At 53.6% G+C, this 17544-nt stretch overlaps 1 protein-coding gene across 3 annotated transcripts in view; it reads left to right on the forward strand.

Annotated features, from left to right (window-relative positions):
* KCNU1 (potassium calcium-activated channel subfamily U member 1) overlaps positions 1-13994 on the forward strand; it is a 204975-nt gene extending 190981 nt beyond the window's left edge. Inside the window, exon 30 of one of the 3 annotated variants that reach the window (XR_004755816.1) lies at positions 13170-13994. The gene's annotated coding sequence lies outside the window, so the exon portion shown is untranslated. Of the gene's footprint in view, positions 1-4941; positions 7107-13169 lie in introns of those variants that run through there. The other 2 variants (XR_004755817.1, XR_004755818.1) reach the window with 2 other exon arrangements.
* The last annotated feature ends 3550 nt before the right edge of the window (positions 13995-17544 follow it).

Here is a 17544-nt window from a genome sequence, read left to right on the forward strand (position 1 = left end):
GGCCTGCATTGATGTCACAGCAGTGAAACAATACCTTTCCTTTACTGCAGCAAGGAGTGGTGATTTATACGAGTGCCTGGAAAAGCTTCCTCGAAATGCAGTGCAGATGCTCCAGGCCACTGTAACAACCACTACATCCCGTTTAGTGACGGGCCAGGATTTTTAAATCAAGCAGGTGGCTCTGGGTGCTTCACTTCGTGCAGCCATTTCAGGGTGCCCCGGGAACCTGGGACTTCATCAGCACGAGGGACTCTGGCCCCTTTCAGGCCACAATAATTGCATTTTTGTCCTTGGAATTCTGGTCAGTTTGAATCCCATCCCCTCCCCGATCCCTAACCTATCTACTCAAAATAGCATCACTGAGCTGAGTGATGTCTGCTCTGCAGTTGTCCCAAAAGCCTCCTTTCTGCACCAAGGCTCCGGTTGCCCTGGGCTGTGCTTCCAGCTATGTGGGGACAGGGGTCGGGGGGCTTGCACAGCCCTGGGGCAGCCCCCAGTGCCCCCAACCCCTTGCGCTGCTCCTCTCGCCAGCCCCTCTCCCTGCTGCTCGAAATCCATGGTGGTAATTGTGGAGGAGAACACAGCCTATCCTCAGGCAGTCATTTTAAGGATAATTATTTTGGTGGTTAATTCCAGTACTGATTTTCCCACATTCCCATAAGTGGTACCAAAACGCCAATAAACAATTGAGCAAGTAGCATGGATCACCCGGAGATAGCTTTCTAAAATAAGACTCTCAAAGCAATGCCCAGGTCTCCCATTGTCTGATGCACTCTGCAGGCAGCGCCTCATCCTCGAGCGCTGCAAAGTTTAAACGCGTGCTGAGGCCAGAATGAATTTGTGCTGGAAGCCTGGAGTAGGAGTCAGACGCTGCCTGCGAGCCGCACACTGTATTTGTTTAAATTTTCATGCTAGCGAATGTCTGTGACACAGGAGACAGGTTTATGGAGAGCGAAAAAAAATGTTGACAAATGGCCCAGTAATCAACTGGAACATGCAATAAATCATTGGAGTGCCAATAACACTTCCAGGACGAGTTGCAAAAGGTCATTACGATGCCACCATGTATCATGCAGCGCCAAACAAAGCAAACAGAACATGTTGGGAATAGGATTATGGGAGAAGCATCTGTCAGTTCTAATTAAGAATTAACTGTGGATCCTATATAAAAAGATGTGTGGTTTATTCCTATCTCTCTCCTTTTCCCACTTAGCTCTCCATTTTTCCCTCTCCAAAATAAAACTCAATTACTTTAAAAAAAAAGCCCTCTGTCATTTAATCTATTCAACAGCAGCAAAAATAACCCGATGTGACAAAGAGTGAAGGCTGGCGGGGAGGGACGGGCTCTGCAGCCCAGAGCCAGCTCCGGGCTCATGCGGCCTCGGTGGCCGCAGAGGGCAGGAGGCGTTCAAACCACGAAGCTTCAGCCCCCGGGCATGGATAGGAGGTGGAAACGGAGGGAGCAGGGAGGTTTAGATGCTGAGATTATTTTGGGTACTGAGGAAAGGAATTAGGAGCTGAATAAGTGACAAAGTAGGAGAGCTGGGGAGGGGAAGCCCAGTGGAGAAGAGGCACAGGGCAGCTGCATGATGCACCCGGGGTCCCAGGGGCTGTGGGATGGCACAGAGGGGACGAGGACCCCCAGCCCATTTCCAGCACGTGTTGGGGCCCTGCCTCTGCCCCCGGTCTCTGCGATTTTGTCCCCTCGTGCTGTTGGCAGCGGGCCCTGAGGAGCAGTCAGCGCGAGCGTCCCACCGCCCGGCAGCACCGCGCACCTCCTGCCTCCCACCTGCTCGGCCCTCTCCGCCCACGGACGCCCCTTGCTCTCTCCCCATTAATCCAAGCTGTGTTTTATCGTGTGGGTGCCTCTCCCAGGGCTCCTGCTGAGAGGGCTATGCAAGCAGCGTGCTTTTCTTTATTATTATTATTTTTTCCCTTTCTTCTCTTCTATATTTCCAGGCCTCTTTTCTGCTTAAGTTTGCATTTCTCCCTTTTTCTTTCCTTTTTTTTTTATTTTTTTTATTTTCCTTTCTGCTGACTGAGACAAGACCGTGTCCTACTTCAACATCCCACGATTTGTTACAACTTCAAGGTGCAGGTTTATGGCCACGGTTGTCCCGTTTATGGTACAGTTCTTCTTATGGGTTCTAATAAACTTCGTAGCTCCAGGGTGCTCTTAAATCCTGATATGAAAGATAGAGAAGAATCATTATTTAGTCCAACTAAATATAGGATACTTCACCCTTGAAGGCTGAGGATAATGTTTCTCTCGCAGGTGTGGAAAGCCCCATAACTCCTGTGCACAGCAAGTGCAGCTGCAGGAAAAATAATCAATGCTCCCCATGGAAATAAGCGTGCTCACCCCGAGTGGGACGGGGAGAAATGATGCCAGCTGCGATGGGTACAGCTCAGGAGGGATCCCTTAGCGCAGGGAAACAACGTTAAAACTCGACAGGAGTTGCAATAAGCTGGCAGGAGTTTTACCCATGCAGGGTGTAGCTGGCAGGAGCTGAAGCCACCCCTTGGTACAGTTGCAGGATCCTGAATGCGATCTCAAGCATGCACGTGCCGTTTTCTTCTAAGAAAGTTCAGCGTCCGGTATTTGGTTTTCCGTGGGGGTTCAGTTTTCCGGCTAAACCAGCATGACCCCAGCACACAAAGCCGAATGGACCGCACATGGCACGGCTCAGCTTGGTGTTACGGTATTGCGGAACGAGCCAAGTGGGTAGGAATGCACTACGATGGTTTTCTTTGTAGTTTGGTAGCAGCTGGTTGACTCTGGGGTTGTTTTTACCCTACAGCAAGCTCACCCTACCTGCAGACACACGATGCTTAAGGCACTTCCATCACTACCTGGCTGGGGATCGAGGCGGTTGCAGGTTATACGGTAGCTAAATCTTGCTGCTCCATATCCTGCCCGTGCTCCTCCTAGGATGTCGATTCAGTTTGAAATATACCCGAACACTCTGAGCACCAGAGGCTAAATTATGGGAGCGAAAACCTCGTTCATCTCCTTAAGCTGGTTCATCTCTTAGAAGCTTCTGTCCTGGCTCTGCCTGTTAGCTTGACCAAGGAGGGGCTGTGCCAGGGGTGGTGGCACCCCCTCTGGGAGCCCAGCCCCGGAGTTTGCTGCTTTCTCCCTCTGTGTCCTCCACCTGTGCGATGGAAACACCCCCCCCGTAACTAAAGGCTGTTTTTTTTCCCAGCAGAAGTGTTGGGCAAGTGGCTTTGTCCCTGGTGCGGGGCCGAGGTGTGGGTATCTGTGTGTGTCTGTGGCTCTGGGTTTGTGCAGCGCAAAGGCAGCAAATCAGCGTATTTATTTCAGGGAAAATCTTTTTTAAAATAGTTTTTTCCCCTTCCCTCAGCGTTCCCAAATCCTGTCTGGTTTCTATTTTGTCTCTGGGAAGGAGAAAGGAGGTCAAATTAGGTGGAAAGGGCTAAACAATTTTCCACTTTTTTTTTTTTTTTTTTTTTTTTTCCAATGTGTATTTTCCCTCTAAAATCTCTTCAAAGTAGCAGCAAAGTACATGTGGTGTTTGATGGGGCCTGGGACCTTCTGTTCCCATCTGCGCTTATCACCACAAAAATCAGCTGGTCCCATTTCTTTTCAGTAGTTCCCATACACCACCAATTATTTTGTTATGAAAAAAAGAGCAGACAACGACATAATTGAATTGTTGTTTAGTGTTCTGGCCTCCAAAACCGTCACCTAATTATCATTTCTCTGCAAGCAGCTTGTTTTCCATAAAATTTCTGGTTTTGTCCTTAACTAAAATGATGGGTTGTTTGTAGGGGACAGGAAAGCAAATTGATGGAAGCTGCAAGTGAACTTTCAATTAAACACAACACCTCTCTAAAGCCAGCGCTATTTATGATTATGGTGTGACGGGAGGAGGGTGAAATGGATTTGAAGATGTAACCTTGCAGCCACTGCGGGTTCATTAAAATTAAAGTCCTGTGTAAAGTGTAAGAGATGCCCTGTCAGTTGGCTGGGCTGTCTAATTCTGCTCTCACCATAGCAAGATTGCCGTGCTGTAGAAGGTTTCTCTTATTAAAATCCATGGGTCAGAGTCGAAAAGGAAGAAATCCAGCCCACGCCGGCAGTTTACACGTCTCTCCCTGCAAAGTGCAAGAGGGGACCTTGGATTTGCTTCTCCTGCGTGCTCCGAGCAGACGAGCGTGCGCATACACATGTGCTTGTGGACACCCAAATGCGCGTCCAGGGGCAGGTTGGACGGAGGGAAGAACTTGCTCAGAGGTCATGGGGACCATTGTTGGAGAGCTTTTGGAGGGACCTCCATGGCTTGGGGTCACTAGTGTGTTGGCAGCAGGACACGGCACAGCACGGGGCTCAACAGGAGGAGGCAGGAGGCAAACATCAGCCCCCAGCCCAGTGCCTGCACCGGGCGCCGAGCATCTCTCAGGCTTCCCCAGCCTTTTTCTTCCTTTTTTTCTTTATACATCATCTGCTGTCGCAATCATTCCTACTTGTGGATGAATGATTTGGTGCCACTTTTGGCACGGCTCTGGTTTCATCCCTCCCGCAGGAAGCTCCCGGCGAACCCGGCCGCACTTGCACAAACACGGGCACTCTCCATGAGGTCGTGGCAACAGCGAGTCACCCCCGAGCCGCCAGCGCCCGCAGCAGCAACCTGCCAGGAAAGTTTCCTTTCCTCTCCCTGATCCCTTGAACTGGTTACTCATATTTTCTGTGGTTCCTGCAGGCCTCCAGCACGGTCAGCCCCGGCTGTCCCAGCCGCTAATGCAGGCACTCTCAGCAGCTAAAAGCACGGAGGCGGTGCTGCCACTAAAGCAGCTACTTGATTGTGCTCACGAGTATAAATAATTGTTTTAAAACTCATTGAAAAGGCCACAATGTAAGAAACCAGCTTGTTTGCTTCTTCAGATTTATGCAACTGTGTTTTGTTTTTTTTTTCAAAGGGTGCGTCTCCCTCAGCTCTTGGTGTCCTTGGCACAGCTACAGCCACTGCCACAGGCTGCTGCTGGGTGAGCCACACCGGGAGCCTGGAACCCTCCCGAAATGTGCCCTTCCAGCAGCCTCTCTGTGTTGACACCGAGCGGGCTCCTCCTCAGCAGATGTTCAGGACTCGGCGCTCAGGCTTACACAGAAGAACCTCCAAACCAAACCATCTGGAAAGGAAAACAGCAAAGTATTCGTGAGCGATTTCCCTCCGCCGCCGCACCCCCCGCCTGGTGTCACAAGGAAGGATTTGAGGGGGCAGAAGCAGAGTCCAGGGATGGGATCAGGAGGAACATGTCAGGGAAGAGATGGTCCCGGCACGGCTGCAGCTGCTGCTGTGAAACACAGCGGCGAGGCGAGGCATGGCGCGGCGTGATGCGCACCCGGAGCCAGCCAGGCATTGGCATCTGTTCAGGAGCCAGGAGGGCCCATGGGGCTGGAGCTCATTCCTCTTTGCTTTTTGTGCCTGCTTCCTCCCACCTTACCGAGGAGCCTTCCCACTCAGTGTCTCCGCTGGCACGGGGACGAGCGGCCTGGCTGCTCTCCGTGCGAGTGCCAACCTCTCACTCAGCACAGGAGCAGTAAATTGCAGCAGGAGAGGGCCGGCCCTGCTCCTCAGACCTTTTCCAGCATCCACAAGATCAACAGCATTTACGCTGCCCCTTGGCAGGTTTTAAATCCATGGTACTTTATGCCAGTGCCTGAACCTCCCCGCTACCCATCACCGAGGGGCTCAGCGCTCCGCCGGTGAGCGCACGCGTCCCCGTTAGTGCTTTGAGCCCCACCGCCCTGCGTGCTCACCACTCCCATGTCATTTGCTCAGCACAGCCAAGGCTGGGGACCTCACCTGCACGCTAGGTAGCCCCGGGTGCTGGGAGCAATCCTGCCTCACCTGCGGCACGCTGACATGGAGCTCCTTGGTTTGGGGCCCCTGGGGCTGGGGAGGGCTCCTCGGCTGGCTCTTCCCCTGCCTCTCTCCCCATTTCCCACCGTGACTTCTGAACTCTGGCTTTGGGAAAAGCTGGGGCTGACCAGGGAGCTTTGGGCACTTTCCGGATAAAGGATTATTGCAATTACTCTTAATAGCAATAACAGCACATTAGCTTTTGTACGACTGTTACAGCTGGTGGGCACATGGGAGCCCATTACCGAGCAGGCTGTGGTCCCAGCGTTACGCCGCTGTTAGATTTTCTGCTTGAGGAAGGAAGATGTTGGGCAAACACTGAGGCGGGTGATGTGCGTTGCTCAGGGAAGGCAGAGCCTCTGCCTGCAATGGGCACGTTGGTGCCAGAGCTGTGGTGGGAAATACACATGTGAATCGTGGTGTGGCACATGTATGTGGGTGTGGGTGTCCTTGGTGGGTGCTGGGATGCACCTGCAGGGGCGTGCAGCCCTTTCCTGTATCTTTTCTGGGATCTCTCCAGCCCTCTGGGGTCTCCCCTTCCCTGTGTTCCTGGAGAGCTCTCTGCACAGCCCAGGAAATTGGGTAATGAAAGCCGAGTCATACATTCCTGCTTTATGTTTCCAAAGAAGCAAGTGTGACTGTCAGGTTTACAAAAGATTGTTTATGTTCAGTGGCGTGAAATGGGGAGCGAGTGTGCGGAGCAGAGCGAGAGAAAGACTGCCCTGCCCGCGCTGACAGCGCCGCATTCATCCTCCACGCTACAGCAGACAAAGCGCTGGTGCTGCCTGACAGGGGCCATAAATCACCGCTGGGAGATGCTGTACCTACAGCTTATACCATTCCAGATGACAAACACACAATAATCCACACAGCACAGCACTTTTTCTCCCCTCTCTCCCTCGGACTCGCTGGTGCTCGAGTGACGACAGGAGGCACGGAGAAACCTGCAAAGCCCGGAGGGCCGCGGGGCCGCGGGGAGGAGCAGGAGAGGTCGCGGGTGCAAGGAGCACAAAGCCGGGGCTCACCTGAGCCAAAAGCTGCTGTTGGGGCCAGGACGAGGGGGGCACCAGTTCACAAAGGGCACAGGGGGGACGCGATCGCAGTGCCCGGGGCTCTGCAGCCCCCCCAGGGCAGCTCAGGCAAGGCACGCGGGGCCCTGCTTTGTGCCACCTGCTGAAATCTCGCTGCTCCATGTGCTGCTGACGCAGCGCCCACGTGCACTTGGAGACGCAGCCTCAGCTGCAGATGCCGGGCTTTTTTTTTTTTTCGGAGCCCTGATCTGGACTCGCCCCGTGCAAGCCCTCCGTGGCCAACGTTCCCCAAACAGCTGCTTCGCTCCGCATGGCCTGGCTGGCTCCTGCGCCCCGGGCAGGGCTCCTGCTTAATCCTGAGCTGAACGTGGGGGCCAGACCCCATCACAGCCCCCAGCCTCGGTAAATCCTGGCCAGAAACACCCCACGGTTCAGCTCGCCGGCGTTTTCCCCACCAAGGGCATGCTCAAGCCTCGGCTCTGCCACGTCACCTGGGAGGATTTGCCCAGGCTCCCTCCTGATGCACAAGTGGAAACAGGGATTGAAGAAGGAGGCCAGGAGAGGCAGGGTGCGGATGCACTGCCGCCACCCTGAGCTGCAGTTCGTGAGGGAAGGGAAAGGAAAGAGGTCTATCTGGTTGGACAACCCTTAAATCAATGTATCCTAATTAACAAAAGATCTAATTCATCAAAGTGACAGCGACTCTATTTATATCCCCTCCTTCCATGGGGGCTGCTGGGGGTTCAGGGTTGGATGTTTTTTTCCCTTTCCTTTTCTGACAGCTTTATCTTTCCCACACACATTTTTATTTTCCCTTTCTGGGGGAGAATGATTGATAATGAAGCTTTCCTTGGGAACATGGCCATTTAATTGACATTTTCTGCCTCCCCCCAAAAACAGAGGGAGATGTAGGGGGGGAGCTGGGAAAGAGAGGCTACCTTAGTGTGGGGCAGATCCGATCTGGAGGGGGAGAAACCCCTGAAAAGCGAGTGCAGAGGAAGATGCAAAATGCACATGGAACTTGGTCAAACCCTGCACGGCAGGGTTCCGCTCTGCAAACACCCCCAGCAGGACGCGTGGTCGTGCAGGGATCTTGGCTTTCGTTCGGAAAAGCAAACCCTGAGAGCTTGACAACCCGGCTGGATGGCACCTTAAATCTTGAAGTGCATAAAAGGGACCCCAACTGTTTTGTTTTGTTTTAATATCTGGAACCTCGTGGTTCGGGGGCTGGCAGAGCAGGATGCCGAATTGCCGAATAAATACCAGGGCCGTGTCATCCCCGAATTGCTCCGCTGTTCTCAGCGGGCTCACTCGCGGGAAGAGTGAGGTTTGGACATGATATAGGAACACAAAAATAGTAATAATAGTAACGAATCCCCGCTCAGCCACTCCTCCCTGCTGCAAGCACGGGAGCATAAAATCCGAGATGCAAAGCGCAAGCCCCGTCTCAGGGGAAGGGGGAAGCTGCCGGGGCTGCCGGGGAGGAGCAGCCCAGCCCGAACCGAACCGGGCAGCTCGGCCTCCCAGGCACAGCCGCGCTCACGGCACAGCGCAAACGGGAGATGAAAGGGCCATAAAATGGAGCCGTCGTCTCCGGGCGGCACCGGGACATATATCCTGATGTGCCAGGCCTACCTGCTCCTCCTGTAGCCTAAACTTCTGATGAACCAACGTGCTTCAGAGCGCATTTATATGCAAAGGCGTATAATATGTCCCCTGTATCTAATTATCTGTCAACCTGAGGCAGTTTGTTTTCCAAATCGGCCTCTCGGCTGTGACTTTATGAGGTCGTAAAGAAAACGGTGCCACTCTCGCGCTGGAGCGCCGGGAGAGCCTGGATCAACAAATTACCATCCTTAATGGTGTCTCCTCGCCGCGCGCTCACGCCCTCCGCCAGCCCCGGCGCGGCGAGCCCCGGCACGGCAGGGAGGGAGCCCCGGCAGCACCCGGCAGCACCCGGCCCCATGCACCCAGCTGGGCACGGGTCCCCCACGGGGTCCCGGCCACCCGATCACACTTGGCCGTGCTGCAGTTATCCGGGGGCCAGCAGTGAGCTTCGGCCCGGCCACGGTGAATGCAGCGCCACGGCGGTGCGAGGCGAGCTGCGGATTCCTCTGCCCACGCCGCTCCTGTGATTAATGATAGGATGGAATTAAAAAGAAGGGGGGAAAAAAAAGAGCGAGGGAGAGGGGAGGGGAGCGGGTCAACAGCTGAGTGCAAGGCAAGTCGCTAGACAGGGAGTAATTAAGATACTTGGGTAAATATGATTAATAAGCTCAAACTGGCAGGGTGTGCAGTAAACAAGGGCTAACCAGATGGTACCCTTTCCTTCCTGACAATGCTGCAAGCTTTGTAAAAACAGGCAGGAAGGCTCTGGATCCTCCCCGCATGCTCAGGGAGGAGGGAGGACTCGGCACAGGCCAGGGCTGTGAATCACCTGATAGGAATGAGAGCCATTTCCCTTCGTCCCATCGCTGCCCCAGCTCTTGTGGCCATGCCGGGGGTCGGTGCCATGCCGGGGGTCGGTGCCGTGCCGCTGCCAGCCCTGGCACACGGCCCCAGCCCAGCTCCATGTGTGGGCACAGGCTGAGCTCTGTGCTCGTGTTGCGAGCGGCCGGGCACCGCGGCACTGGAGAAAGCCCTCGCCTGGGCTCCTCGATGCTGGTTTCCAGCCAGAACAGCGTGGTTTGAAAACATCCTGCCTGGTGCTCGTCCATGGTGCAACGCCTCGTGGCTTGGTGCGTGCTCGCTCTCCTGGCAGTGCTGTCCATGCGACCCCCAGGCTCTTCTGCCTGTAGTTAGCTGCTGCTTTCCCCTCTGCCCTGAGCTGGTTCGTGTCTTGACTTCTTGCAAACCTCTCTCTGAGTTTCTGGCACATCGCAGCCACGTGTCCCACAGTGGTCCAGGCAGGGAGGTGAGGGGCATCGTGCTCGGCACAGCCCAGCACAGCCCACGGGTGCCCACGGGGCCGGCCCCACGCTCAGTCCCAGCTACTCCCTGCCTGCCAGCAGGCACAAGAGCTGGTCGGGAGCTTCCGCACCAAGCCCTTCCCTGTCAGAGGATGCCATTTCACCAAAGGTGAAACATTTGCGGAAATGCACCGATTTTGATGAAATTGCATTTGGAAAGAAAAATCAAAGGAGAAAATCATTTCGATAAGGCCAAAGCATTTCAGTTTGACCTTTTAGGAATTAAATGGCGTAGGGTTTTTTTTCCATTTCAAAACGCATTTTGTTTCAATGCACCATATATATATATCTGTAAGAACTATTGAAACCGGAATTAAATGTTGTGATTATCCCAACGCGGGATGATGTATGGGATTGTACAGCATTGCAAGAAATTAAGTGCAAATAATCTTCTGCTTTGAAAAGGGGAAGGGAAACCTGAGAAATGAACAAAACCTGGCTCTTGCTCCAGCCCTGCTGCTGGAGTGTGGCTGAATGCCTGCGAGTGCGTAGGGCTGCTCTTTTCTTTTTTTCCTGGCTGAAAAGTTCCCACAGCCACCCCGGTGGTGATGGGATCAGGAAGCGTTTTATCCTTATGGGGGGACAGGCAGGACGCTGGGCACGGGAGGAAATCTCTGAATCAAGAAGATGTCACCCAAGGACGGGTGCATGAGTCGTCTCAGTATTGTGGCCACCTCCTCCCAGGCAGGGATGCTGTCCCTTTGTGCCCCAGCCCTGAAGGGCCACTTCTGACCATCCCCAGGAGCAATGCCCCGGCTGCCGCCTGCCTTTGCAGCATCCCCAGGGCAGGATCTGTCCCTGTGCACCGTGTGCTGTGGCTGGCGAGGGGCTGTGGATGTTCCCCATCGTGAAAAATCAAGCGAGGCTTCGCTGGGAGGCTGCGAGGCACCACGGGGCTGTGGGAACAGCCGGCAGCTCGGGGGAGGTGGGGAAGCGATTAAAGATAAAGAAGAAATTTTGGCTCATTGGCAGGGCGCATATTTTTCCAATATAAAAGCAAATGGGGGAACCCTTAAATAAATTGACTCTATAAAAACGTCCTTTTGTATTACCGCGTCACCTTTTCAGGGGGAAAACACCAAGGTTTATTTTCATGGTTCCCGAATAAAAATATCATTGCTGCTTCATAATTTCGCAGCACCAACAAGCAGTCCATCGCTGCTGGAAGCACGCCGGCCCCCCTCGGTATCCGCCGCCCGCCCGGCTGCAGGAGCAGCTGCCACGTAATTACACGTCCTCGTCACAAGTGCGGAGAAACAAGTTGTGGCATTTAGGAAAGGTCTGCAAAAATAGGTGTCAGACCTTAACTAATAGTGATTGTCCTTCCATTCTGCTGTAATTTACATTTAATTCACACATTTCATTTCCATTTAAAATATGATTACAGTGTTTTGAAGCACATCTCACCTGTCCCCTCCTATTAGGGCAGGGTGAAAATAACACGAAGCAGCAGGAGCGAGGCTGGCCACCCCGGGTCTCGGCTGCTGAGCGCACGGAGCCGCTCCTGGTGCTGGAGAAGGGGACAGGGAGCACTCCTGGGAACGTCCCCAAGCAGGGACAGACACAGGGACACAGGGACACACAGCTCTGCCCCCTTACTGCAGGGTTTCGAGCCCTGGCAATCAGCAGAAAGCCCAAGGTGTGTTTGAGAGGGCCGGTGGAGAGCAGGCTGGCTAGGCTGTGCCTTCCCACGTTTTTTCAGGAAAAACCCGGCCTTGTCCTCGTGATGTGGTCGGGCGTACAGGTGCATGGGTGGGGAGGGAAAGCAGCCTTTGGGCCCTGCCTGCTGGGCTCAGGCTGGGGAAGGACAAACTGGAGCGGGTGTAACCGGGGCCGGGGGGTGTCTCGGGGGCTGTCTGGGTGTTACACACTGCTGGTGTGTTTGGATGGAGTTTGGGCGACGCTTTCCAGTGCTCCCACGGGGCTTGGTTTGTGCTGCACAAGCACGGCACGACGTGCCACAGACGGGAACGGCCCAAATCACTCCCAGCGCCGCCTCCTTGCCCTCGGGACCCGCTGACGGGGAGGTCTCGCTCCTCCCGCGGAGGTCTTTCGGAAGGTTTTTTAAACACAAAAAGTCTTGGCTAGAAAATAAATCAAGCTCGCCCTCCCCACCATGTCCTCACCCCACGTCTCCCCGGCGCTGCACCCGCCCACAGAGCGCCAAAAAGGCACGGCCGTGCTGATTAATATCTGCTACGTGTAGGGGAAAACAACAACCCCGTAAACAGTATTATTAACCCATGGGCTGGCAATAAATCAGTGTGAGAAGGTGACCTCAGCAATGCTGGAGTAATCCTGCGTGTCAGGGTAAATTTATGAGGCCAATTTTATTGGCCTGTATGACCCAGGCTCCTTGGAGATGTCTCAGTAACAAATCCAATCCATATCATTTATTAGCTTTGTACAGTGTCAGCTCTAAGCATAGGAGGGATCCCATTAAAACGTATTGCTCCCTCTGCAAAAGATGGGCACCAATAAGCTGCGGGATAATTGTCGGCTGCAAGGAGCCCCCGATTAAGAAATCGCTCGTGGTAGATTTGCTCTCAGATCCATAAAGCTGGCCGGGGCTGGAGCTGCTGGGCTTGGGGTTTGTGCTGCCCATCCCTTGCCCTTCTGCCAGGAGCACTGGGAGCACTGGGAGGAGCAGGCAGGACGGCTGCAGCAGGAGGTGCAGGGATGCAGCGGCTCTTGGGAATGCGTCTCCGGAGCAAGAGCATCAGGGAGCAGATCTTGAAGCAGGGGCTCCCTGCCGGCAGCTGGAAGTCCTCCTGCCGGGCAGGGCAGCGCTGGCAGGGGGGCAGCAGCCCCCTGGGGAGGCTCTGGTGCACCCCAAGGGGTGCAGCGTGCTCAGCACCCCGGGGCCAGGAGCAGCCCTCGCGCCGGCACCTCCCACGCCTGATCCCTGTTGGCTGCCCAGAGCCTGGTGGAGGCAGTTTAAGTCTGTTTGACTGTCCCTGTCATCATAAGGTTTACGGATGGTTAATTTATTCTTTATAGCACAGTCATTGATGGCTGTTAAATCACAAATGAGAGCCAATAAAGGGTGAATTGCAGCTGAAATTACACTGTTTATATGACAGCAGAGTGCTGGCTAAAAGATTCATATGCCGCTGATGAAGTACGTTATAAATTTTAATTACCATAGTTTGTACAAATGACATGTTTGAAATGCTATTGAGTAATGTGACCCTGATAATGAAACTATAAAATAAATCATTAACTTTCTGAATGAGCTTTTTTATTTCCATGCTACATGAAGTAAACTTTCCAATTTATTCCAGTGCAGCCTTCTTCCGAAAAAAAGCGAAGGGAGAAGCGTCACGGACCAGCCCCTGCACTCCGAGGGACACGGACACACGAGGGAGGAGAGAACCATGTGGAAGGGATGTTGGATGGCAGGGACCGGCCCAAGCCAGCCACAGCCCCAGACATCTCGTGGCTTCACCCTCCCTGAGACGGGACGGCGCCTGCTCCTGCAGCCGCAGCCAGCTTAGCTGCAGGAGCGCAGAGAGAAGAGCAGGGATTGAGAACCAGCTCTGAGGATCCATAAAAATCTCAAGCACAGAAGAGAGAAAAACTCCCTTAAAGCCAGAGCATAATCAGAGCTCGCTCCTTGGCCGGGCCGTGCAGCGCGAGCGGCCGCAGCTCCCCTGGGAGCTCCCCAGCTCTGCCGGAGCTTTGTGTCGAAGGCAGAGGGGCCGAGCCAGCAGGAGCGGGGATAATTCCCTGCACGGGGTCGAGAGCTGAGCCTTGGTCCAGCGAGGGATTTCTGGGAGCACTGAGCGTGCAGTTAGCAAAGCAGCAGCCTTCGGTTCAGCTCCGCTTGCTCAGGACGGGGAGCACTCCTTAAAGACTTCCAGAAGGACACCGATACATTGCTGTATCACCACAGACTGCCTTACAAGGGATGCGCAGCACAACACAACAGGGAGCAGGGCAGGGCTGCTTGCTCAGCCCTCCTCAGAGGGGTCTCCGGACACCAGGGGTGCCTCACCCGGCCCCTGGTGCAGGAGCAAACCCCGCAGGTCAGGGGCTCCTCCGGTGCCATCGCTGGCTTCTTCCTCATCTCCTCACTGAGCCCGGGTCCTTTGCACACCTGAGGCTGAGTGTGAGCCTTTCCTGATCCTCGGCTTTATCTCACTGCAAATAAGCAGCATGTCCGTCTCACGGGGCAAACAAAAGGCCGCAGTAGATGTCTCCAAAGAAGCAGCAGGGGAAGGAGAGGGAAGGGGGACCCGGGACACTTCCAGGCTGTGGGGGTGCAGCAGAAGGTTGCTGTGCCATGTACCGTGCATCCCATCCAATCCCGATCCTCATCCCCATCCCATCCCATCCCATCCCATCCCACCCCTCACTGGGTGACCTCCCTGGGCCTTTTCTCCTCCCCGGAGCCATTTAGAGTTGGAGGCTTTTAACGCCTGCTTTTTTGTCTTATCAGCCAGACCGAAAATATTTCCAAGCAGGCTGCTCATGCCGCACTACTTACCATTAAAAGAAAGGACCACATTATTGCTGTTATAAACCATTGATTAAGGTTTATAATAGCAATAATCCCCTCGAAATTCATTGTTACTGCAGTTAATGACCAGTTTATTAGAGCGTTAACCATCCTTGGCAATGGGCTGAGTCGTTTAATGCTGGTAACGACCAATTTCTCAAGGGTTATTGCTTAAATAACAATCCTTTGTTAGATATATGTTCAACCACCAGATACTGCTCCAGCTGGAACCTTCTCCTGTGAAATAATTGTTAATTATTTCCTCCAAGTTTGGCCACCATGCCTCAAAGTTTCAGGTGGAAAGAGTTGCTTTGGGTGCAAAGCCTCAGGGATGCCGCGAGCGCAGGGTGCGCGATGCGAGGGGAAGCAGCCAGCGGGGTGCAAGCCATCTCTGCTGGGAGGGATGTGGCTGTGAGAGCTGCAGTTTATGGGGTTTTCCTCTTCCATCATCATTGGTTTTCCTCTTCCATCATCATTGGTTTTCCTCTTCCATCATCATTGGTTTTCCTCTTCCATCATCGTTGGTTTTCCTCTTCCATCACCGTTGGTCTTCTTCTTCCATTGCCATTGGGTTTTCCTCTTCCATTGCCGTTGGGTTTTCCTCTTCCATCATCGTTGGGTTTTCCTCTTCCATCATCTTTGGGTTTTCCATCTCTGTTGGGTTTTATTCTTCCATCCCAGCCCAGGGCACATCCACCCCAGCCACCCACGGGGCGTTCAGAGGCACGGACTCGTGGGAAGCAGCAAAACTTGCAGGGAGCCACCGGAGGGGGAGGCTCACGCAGCTCTCCCTCCCTGCAGCCTTACGTTAATGCGATCTGAATGTTTCGTCGCGTTAACCGTGCGCTATCGTGTCACGTTAGTATCATCCTCCTAACAGCACTCATTTTGCCTGACATGATATGAAAGGTACAGATACGATTACCCTTTAATTGTGTCATATTAGCAAAAATAAATACCGAGATCGTGCAAGGCTAACACAAAACGATGGCAAATCCCTGCCATGCGAGGAACAGGATCGGACTCCTTCTGCCCAGGGAGGGCCCAGAAATGGACCACAGCCTCATCACAGCCTCCTTGCCCTCAGCTCCTCATTTCTGTGAGCCCTTGATGAGGGCAGGAGGCTGCGCTCCCTGATCCCCGACCCAGTTCAGCCACCCCCCCAAGTGCCTGATCTCCAGCTGGCTTTAACAGGCTTTCTGGTGATTTTGCTATAAAAAAAATAAAAATAAAAAATAAAAAGTGTCTCACTACCACCCTCAGGAACTTCTATTCCCATAGCAAATTAGATTTCAAGCCTTCCCAGTTCTCTTTAAGAAACACAAAATCTAAATGTGAGGGATTAGGGGAAGCCTGGACGGTGCTGGGTTGGGTTCTGGTGTTGGGTCCCTTCTCCTGCTCTGTTATCTCTAAGGCTTTGAGGTGTCACTGGACAAAAATATATATATATATTTTTTTTAAAAAAAAAGGAAAAAGCAAGGTGAAGGAGGGATAACTCCAAAATCTGGGAGAAATCTGCCTAAAGCAAGCTGTAAAGCGGAATACATAAAACCTAAAGACTGGATGCTTTCCCCCTCTCTGGGAAGGATTTGCCATGTACTGCCCCCACCTGGGGCCGGGCAGCTCCGAGGCAGAGCCTCTCTGGGGGGGCACCGGCAGCATCCGAGCCTCGGCGGCCGCTTGGCCTCCAGCCCCTGCCCCGACTGCCGCGGGAGCCGCGCGAGCACCCGTGTTATTTCAGAGGTAATGTGAGCAGAGCGAGCGTGTCGCGGGATAATGGTCTCCTGCTGCTCGGCTGTTCTTGGCATTTATCAAAAAATGACACTAGAGGGAATACGCTGAAGGGAACCGAGGTGTCGATTCGATGACTGCTATTTCGTGACGAAAGTTAACAAATAAAAGTGAATCGGTCACAAAACAGCGTATTTGCGGCGGTGCCCGGCCCAGGAGGGGCTCCCTGGGAGGCGCAGGGTGAAGCTGCTCGGTGCCGGTGCCCACCCAGCGGGGCCGGTGTCGCACAAACTGGGGGGACACCTCCCCAGCGCCCCAAAACACCACGGTTTGATGCTCATGATGGGGTTGGGGATGGAGCTGAGACCCCGTGCCAGGCTTGGCCACGCTCACCCAGCCCCAGGAGCCTGGGGAATGAGCCCAATCTCCCAAAGTTCCCCCCCAAAATGTCCCAGCGGTGGGGAGGCGCGTTGAGCACCCGGCACTTGTGATGAGGCTCTGGTGGGAGCAGGGAAAAGGGCAAAGCTTTTTCAAGCTTTTTTTTTTTTTTTTTTTCACTTTAAGCTAAAAATGGCCAGTCGTGGGTAAGGTTAACCATGCAGCTATGTACAGCAAGGAAATCCAGGTGGGGCCTGGGTTCCCACACCAGCCCACCAAAGGCACCCTAAAGCTTTATCAAGATGAACAAATTAACGGGCTAATTGCCGCTGGGGCCAAGTTCTGGGGCGCTTCCAGCGGCCGGTCTGGTTTTGTTATCTCAGCTGTGGGCAGGGAGGAGGAGGAGGAGGAGGAGGAGGCAGAAGAAGGACGCGGCAGCACCTGGATTCATTGGCCCTGCCTGTAATAGGAAACAACACGGGCCACAGGGGACGCGTCGCTCTTTTCCACCTACATGTTATTCCAGCCATAAATCCGAGTGACAAGCTTGAACTTTTCTCAATTGACATGTTTACAAGGGAAGTCCGCATTTGACAGGAAAATTAAGCATATCAATCACTTAACGAGCTCGTTAATGAATGGCTCTCAGATCTCTCTGATTCTGTGCCTGGTAGCACAATTTATTGATCAAGTGTGCTTTCGGCCGGGGCCAGATGTTGCCGTGCCTTGATCCTCAAAGGCGGGACCGGCTCTGGCCGGGGTTTATCGAGAGGTCATTTTCTCCACCAGACCCCGTTTCCCTTTTCTGTCTTCTATTTTCTGTTTCTTTCTCTCCCTTTCCCCCCTCCAGAACAAAGAGAACAGATGCGGGCTCGGGGCCCCTCACACCCACTCAGACATATGGAAGCGATCTCCTCTGTCTTTGTAATTACACAGGAGCTTGCTTTTCAATGGCTCCGGGTTTTATTGCACAGAAACCAACCTATTCCTACATAAACCATTTTTACGGCTTCTCCTCTAGGGGCTGCTCTGCGAGGCCCTGGCAGGTA

The sequence above is a fragment of the Oxyura jamaicensis genome, chromosome 22 (assembly GCF_011077185.1).
Source record: "Oxyura jamaicensis isolate SHBP4307 breed ruddy duck chromosome 22, BPBGC_Ojam_1.0, whole genome shotgun sequence".
Classification (NCBI taxonomy): Eukaryota; Metazoa; Chordata; class Aves; order Anseriformes; family Anatidae; genus Oxyura; species Oxyura jamaicensis.